Genomic DNA, 7456 nt, shown 5'->3' on the forward strand with positions numbered 1-7456 from the left:
AAGCCAATGGGAGGAGCAAAGATAAGAGAAGGTATGATGATGAATAAATATGAAGCAAGCATTGAAGAACAGATTGAGGTAAAAGGAGTGCATTTCTTTTCTTTTCAGAGAAGGAATGAGCTTGATGAAATTTAGATCAGGTCTTTGGTTTATGGGTTTCTGAGCAATTCAGGTATAGAATTGAACAGCATGAAATACGTGACAGGTGATGATGGAAGAGAAATGAAAACCCTAGGAAAACAGTTGCTTTTTCTTAGTGAATCCTTGTTGTAGGAACCGCTCTATAGCATAAACCAAAACATAATTATGTAGTACATGGCTGTAGGCTAAGCTAGATGCTGAACTGTAGCAAATCTGTAGCATGAGATGGAACAAAAGGCATGAGGATTAAGGCTGCGTAGGATGTGCCCCAGTATTAATGGTTTGGTAACATACTTGTGCATCACCCACTTTTACAACTTTGAATACAGAAAAAGTGATTGAAATTCATTCTTTACCTTACAGGAATTCATGAAATGACAGATACCTTACATTTAGAGGAAGTCTGTATATCTAATAGCAAGTCTATGCCAGCATGTGCAGCAGCTTCACAGTGTGTTAGGGCAGAGACAGTCACACCAGGATTGAAGCATATTCCATCCATAATACTTCTTGCTGTGAAGAGTCAGATGAGATCAGCAGTGCTGATGGAGCAGGTGTATGAAACCAGCGGCACACAGCTACTCTTTTGCATGATTTCTTGGTATTGTGCTTACCCTGAAAAATACTTTGCAACTGATGTATATCCATACATATATCTGCATTGACTTCTTGACCACAATTTACATTGTGTTTAGCAGTGCCACTGTTGGTTTAACAGACAAGTGTGACTTAAACTCGAACTGGAGAACTCCTGGGTGCAAAGTAGTGGTCAAAGGGATCCTTTTTCTCCTGATAACTTGTGAACTTGCAAGCTCTTCCTCACGGTCCTGTTTGGTTTGGAGGCCTTGACAGGCAGTATTGGCTTTCCAGTTTCTCCCTGTTGCCCTTCAAGTAACTCGCAGAGAAATTATCACACGGTGCTTCAGGAAAAGGCTGCTTCTGTCTCAGACATACTCTGCTACCTTCTCACTACTGCTGCAGGAAAAGGAGAAAATACCATTGTGTGTGAGGTTTGTAATGAAAACAGGTGATACAAAATCGCTGAACATCCATCACAGGGCATGAATACTGTTTCTGCTGCTTGTTTCCTGTACCACCTCAGTGTTTTCTAGCATAAGCCTTTTTTCAGCAGCCTTTGCTGTTGCAAGGAAGCAGTTTGGAATTTACCCCAGCATAGTGATTGTGAACTCTGGCCTGTTTTTTCTGGGTAGGTGTAGGTGTGCAATCGGAGATAAAACTGCAGCCCAGCTGGGTGCACCCTTGTTAATGAGGTCGCCGGCCTGCATTTACTCTGGTGCAAGGGAGCTGCCAAAGTATCCAGGGTGAGGGTGTGTTACTTGTGCTGGGAAAGCTTTGATGCTACTGGTGTTCAAGTTAACTATGTCAGTGCCAGCGTGGCTTTGCGTGTGGGTGATGTGCTCTTCTTCCGTATTACGGTGTTAGTATAGGCAGGATGATGCAAACTGGGAATGAGTTACTTCACTCACAGCCCTTGTTCTGAGTAACAAGATAATACAAGGTAATAAATGTTTCATCATGATTCTCACACCAAAAAAGGGAGTTCAGCTGTTCTTGTGTGGAAGTGACTCTACCGGAGTGCTAGGTCTAGAGTACCTGTTCAGCTTCTTGCTTTCAGCTGGATTTATTGACTTGCAGCTGCCTGTGCAAGGTCTTGCTTTTGAAAGAAGCTGGGGTGACTACCGTGAATGCTTAGCAATTTAGGCTTATTTGCAAGACAGTCTGCCCTGTAGCACTGGTTGGGGAGGAGGGAGGCACATACTGGGCCTGGAAGAACTATCAATAAAAAGGCCAGGGCTGGCCAACTTACTGTCTTCTCTTAGAATTTAGAGAGGCAAGCACAGTGTCCAGTGGGAGAATGCCCAAGCTACATAAACAGTACTTCGGCTTCTTTACCAAGACATTAATTTGTACTTGGTTTAGAGCTCTATACTTTGTTTAAACAACATGAAGAAATGTTGCTGTATAACAAATTTTTTTTTTTTTTTTCCTTAATGTGTATCAGTGATACTGATGTGATTTCACTGCTTGGTTTGTTGTCGGGGCCTGGAATGGTGAAGCTGAAGACGTGCAGTTATTCTGTTGATTTTTTTTTTTTTTTTTTTTAAAACTTGCATTTAACACTTTGCTCTGTGGGCCTTAGCACAGTTATGTGCCACTTCTGTAATAAAGCTGGTCCTAAAATTTTTCCAGGCTCTGGAAGGAGTAGAAGGGAAAAAAGGATTATATTCCTAGAATTTCATTCAGGCTACTCATGAAACACCAGGCAATGTTAACTGGTTTTCCTTATCCTTGCATAGTTTTTAGCTGTCTTAAGAATAAACTGTAGAATTACTGGTCATTTTTGGAGTAGGGAGCTTTTATACCAGGGCAGCCGCAACTGCAGTTTAAATCTCGCGGTGCGTGTATACAAGTAGGACAAAATGTACGGAAAGACCGTTGGTTGGTGTTTTTTCTAGCTTTGCAGAAATCCTGGGAGGGAGAATCTAGGTGTGAGGAGTCGATGGGACAGAAGTAAGTTGAGTTGTGGGTATGTTCATTTTCAAAATCTTTTTGTGTGTGCAGGTGTTTTCTTTGCCCCTTTAGAAAGACTGCGGTGACCTTAACTTCTGGTTGGACGGGAAAGCTAAAACCCGCTCTTTGTGCTAAAGTCACAGCACGTTTGGGTGCCTCGCTTGAAGCGGTTTTGGTTAGTAACCTGGCGGAAGGTTGAACTGTGGTAAGGAAGTAACCGCAGCGATGTGAAAACACGCTGCTGTGAAAACAAACGAGCAGTTCGCCTAGCCGGTGAGCACTCGATGAAGAACTAAGTAAGGAAATGAGTCGTAGAATAAGAAAACGCGTGGCGTGTGACGGGGTCGTTCGGGAGGAGCCGGGGGGTGGTTGTGTGCGTGTCCCCGCCTCCCGCCGGGCTGCTCCGTCGCTCCGCGAGATGGCGCCGTCACCCAGCCCCGCCGCCGCCGCCGCCGCCGCGGGGGGACCCGGGCGCCGGCCGCGGGCCTGTAAGCCGCGGTGTCCCCGCGCCGCAGCCGCTGCTGGCGGCGGCGGGAGGGGACGGGTAGTGCTGGTTTGGCCGCGGACGGCAGTCCCGGGTTCGGTTCTTGCATAGGGAAAGCCTGTTGTGCGCTTGTCGTCCCGCGGCAGCGGGTCGCTGAAGTTAGTCAGCAAACGCGTACCCCCAGTGGACGTCACGCGTCGAAAAAGATGTTTCTTTTCGCTTTTACCGAGTATCTTTGCTAGCAGCGGGCGTGGCGTTCACCTTCAAGGAGATAGCCGGTGCTTTCAGGGAAGGCCAGCGAGCTTTCCCTAAAAAAACCGAAAAGCATTGCTAACGCGAACCCTTCTGCGGTCCCCTCAGCAGAAGTGAGTTACTGCAACCGGCGTGACGGCTGACCGCTTCTCCACCCCTAAAAGATGCGAGTCCTGCTTGAGATAAGTGGATGAAGCATTGCCAGGGAGCTGCGAAATTGCTCCCATTGTTGTGTCTCTTTCCTGGCCCGAGGGCTTCATATTGAAGGCTGTCCCTGAACAGTCCTGCCTGGAGCTCGCCCATTCCCCAGCAGTTCCATTCCCGCATTCGGATCCGTGTGGTAACACTGCTGCTCGGTGAAGGGCTGCTGTAACAAGTTAGGCACCCTGCTGTCTTCATCTGGCTGAAAAAAACCAGCCTTTGGATTATGTGACACAGAGCTGGCTCTGGGAAATGCGGAATCATCAGTTTATTGAGTTATACGCTGTTGACTTTTTAAGATTCCGCCCCCCCCCCCGTGGCCACAAGAGTAGGGTGTAACACGTAAGTTACAGCACGAACATCATTAATTAAGATGATTATGCCTGGCTTGGCCTTGATACATTTTAAAGTAATCTTCCTACCTATTAATTATAATGCAAAAGACAGCATGGGTCTTCCTAGCAAATAGCTATGATGTATGATTCTTCAGAGCAAGTATTTTTTCCAAGTGCTGAAGCGAACATTTGTCTTAAGTCATCTGAATTAAGTGTTCCCAGCTGCTGCTGGTAGAGGACAGCTGCCAGTTGCCTTTCTCTGGTGAGGGCTGGAATTCCTATGGCCTCTGATGGAGGGCTTTTGAGGTCCTTTACAAAGTGAGGTGACAGTACCTGCAGAGATCCAGCACCGTAATATGTAGTAGTGGTGACATTAGCCAGCATTACAGCATGGCACCAGGCAGGGGCTGAATCATGTAGGGGCTGTCATTTTTATGGGGTTTGCAAAGGCTGAATCAGTTGTCTGGTCTGATTCCCAGCACGGCCGCAGGAGCAGGTCATCTGGTGCAATGGAGGGGGACAGCATGGTGTGGCATGGGAGCACCACAGCAGCAACAATATCTTAAGAGGATGTTGCTGTCAAAGACTGTCTCATGAGACCATAGCTATTGTTCCAAAGTCCCATTCAGGAACTAGGAATGCACATTTTTAAGGCACTGGTCTGGACAGCATCTTGGGTTTGAATTTCAAGGGAAATGCATATGAGCAAAACATGAGCAAAACATAGGCAAAACCCTAAAACTGTTGGCCCTCGTCTACATCTGGTGTATGTGCATCATATGAAGCCAGTTAATAAGCTGGGTGGATTTGGGCCTTCTTGCACTATACAAAGATATGGCCCCAAGGTTATCTGAGTATTACAGACATACATAATTTTACATGCGGTATCTGTTGCATGTATGTGAAATACATAATATTGTATATCCTTCAGGTATTCTCTACCTTGGATTATTTGTGTGTCGAGAGTAGGTCTTTTTTCTGTCCTCTTACAGGTGACTGTAAACACTCGAGAGACTTCTGATGGAAAATAGATCCCAATTTCTTTCCATTTTTCTCCATACTGGCTTCGTTCCCCTTTTTCTGACTGCAATTTAGGACTTTCCATGTATAAAATGTGAGGCATAGATTATACTGATAACTATAATATATGCTATTTACTATATATTATACTGTAGTATACTATACTGCTGTTAGTGTTTCTTGTTCTGGCATTGCTTTGTTTCTGTGAGATTGGCAAAGCATGAAGATGGGAAGTGGTGAAAAACAGATGGTGAAGCTCGGGGAATATGTTGTGAGGAGAAACTCTTTGTTGGGAAGGTCTTTTCCTCTTTGCTGTGTGTTTGTCAACATTTTGACATATCTGTTAAAGAAGCAGGTAGAATTTCAGTATTTATTGAAGGGAAATAATAGCAGACTCTTTTGTCAACCAAGTTGAAGAACTTATGCCAAAAATTGCAGGTTATTATACAATAGGGTTTTTTTTTGGTTGGTTGGTTTGTTGTGTTGGGTTTTTTCAAATAAGAAATAATCAATGGCTATCTTTCATTTCCATTCCATTGTTCATACCCAGGGTTATGTCTCTCTGGTGAGTGTAGTGCTTGATACTGCTTTTGGAGCCTGTCTGTGAATGTGGACAAAGATCCTGGCCTCTTCTGTGGATTCAGAGCTGCTGCTGAAAAGCTCTGTTTGGTAGTTAGCTTTTGTGATGTATCAAAGAACAGAATGATCACTTGGAAATATCTTTGCTTCTCCCTCTGCCCTTCTCTACTCTCCTGGCAGTTCCACGTCAGCTCAAAACCTGGGCTTGCCAATGGTTTTAAATTGTATCAGGGCTATTGTGAAGAGTTTGGCAATATTAAATGCCACTAATTGAAATGGAGGTTGTGAAAGCACTTCCCATAATATACCAGGTTAAACTCCATTTCAACGTTTCTTGGGGAGGGTCTTTCACTTCACATGGTATATAATTGCCCATCACTGAGGGTCTGCAGTGTCCCAGCAGTACAAAGAATAATAAGATCACAAATACAAGTAAGGTTTTCAATCAGATATTTGAGAGCACAAGTACATCATTGAAACAGGTTTCAAAGAGCTTTGTTGAATCCATAGAAGTACCATGAGATTTTACTTTGTCCTTAAGCTGAGAGCCTGTTGCCGTGGTATCCACATTGCAGATGGTACCACTTAATATTCTCTGGCCCTTGTGATACTAAAAGACAAAAAAAATTAGGTCAAGGAACATTAAGGGTGAATTATCTTGATTTTCAAAGTGTAACGGAAAACTCCAGAGTTTATTGCACTGCCCTTCTGTCTGTATAGAATTTCCCATTTTTAAAAGAAAAAATTGTAATTGCAAATGTGGATAATGATCATCTCAAAAATCAATTTGATTTTGATTTTAATGGCTACACTAGTAGTTTTGCCGATTGTAATTTAACAGCCGTAGTGACCTTCCTTATAGGGATAACAGACTGACTCACTCTGTATAGTCACATAGACACACGTGCACGCACATTCAATTACATGTATATATCTAAGGAGCTACTGTTTAGTTTGGTGTAGCCTACTCACACCAGCAGAATCTGCTGCAAAATGTTGGGATTTTTATGTGTAGAAGAGGAATTGTGGGCCCTAGACTGTGAGAAAGTTTTTCTGCCTTAAACTGCAGTAAAATGAACCATCAGTTGCTGGGTTTCAGTGAAGATACGGAGCTGACCTCTGCAAAAGACAAACCAGTAGAGAGCAGGGAAACCCAGCAGCCAGAGCCATGAAGTTGGTGTGAGGATGCTGCACTTCTCTCTCCCTCTCTCTCCCCGCCCCCCCCCCCTTTATTTTATTTTTTTTTTTTTTTTTTAAAGCAAAGCAACAGAGCAAAAGATGGCTCCTGAGATAACAGCAGAGGCAGTCTGAAGAAGAAAGGTGGCTAGATGCCAGACCTGTGGGAGCAGTCCTTGGGACTGTAGAAATGGATAAGCAAAGCAAGCTAGTATTGGCCTGCTTGGTGGCCTGAGGGTGTATATATACACTGTGGTAGCTGATTGGAAGAGTTACCAGTGAGTAACAGAGCTGATAGCAGATAAAGGACCACCGGGCCTGGCAGACATGAGTCTCTAAGTACTAATTTTGGTGACAGCATAGTCAGGGAAGTGACCCAGATTATTAAAAAAAGTCTATCTCGGTTAAGGAGCAGGGCATATATATATGCAGAGTAATGTGTAATTATACAAACATTTCAGTTTTTTAAAAATACACTTGTAGTGTCAAGGCCCAGCAGGGTATTAACACAAACATGTAATTAACATTGCAATAGAGTCATGAATTACTGGTGAAGAATCTCAGTGGGATTGCAAATACGTTTGGGGAACAGAGATCATAAAATCAGGTGTTCAAAAAGGTGCACTATTCAGGAGAGGTTAATAAAGGTATTGATAATTCTGCTTTCATGGTATAACAGATGACAAAGAAGCAAAAAGGGATAACACTGGTCAAGTAGACCCACTTTGGTTTAAAT

This window comes from Accipiter gentilis, chromosome 14 (genome assembly GCF_929443795.1).
Source record: "Accipiter gentilis chromosome 14, bAccGen1.1, whole genome shotgun sequence".
Classification (NCBI taxonomy): Eukaryota; Metazoa; Chordata; class Aves; order Accipitriformes; family Accipitridae; genus Astur; species Astur gentilis.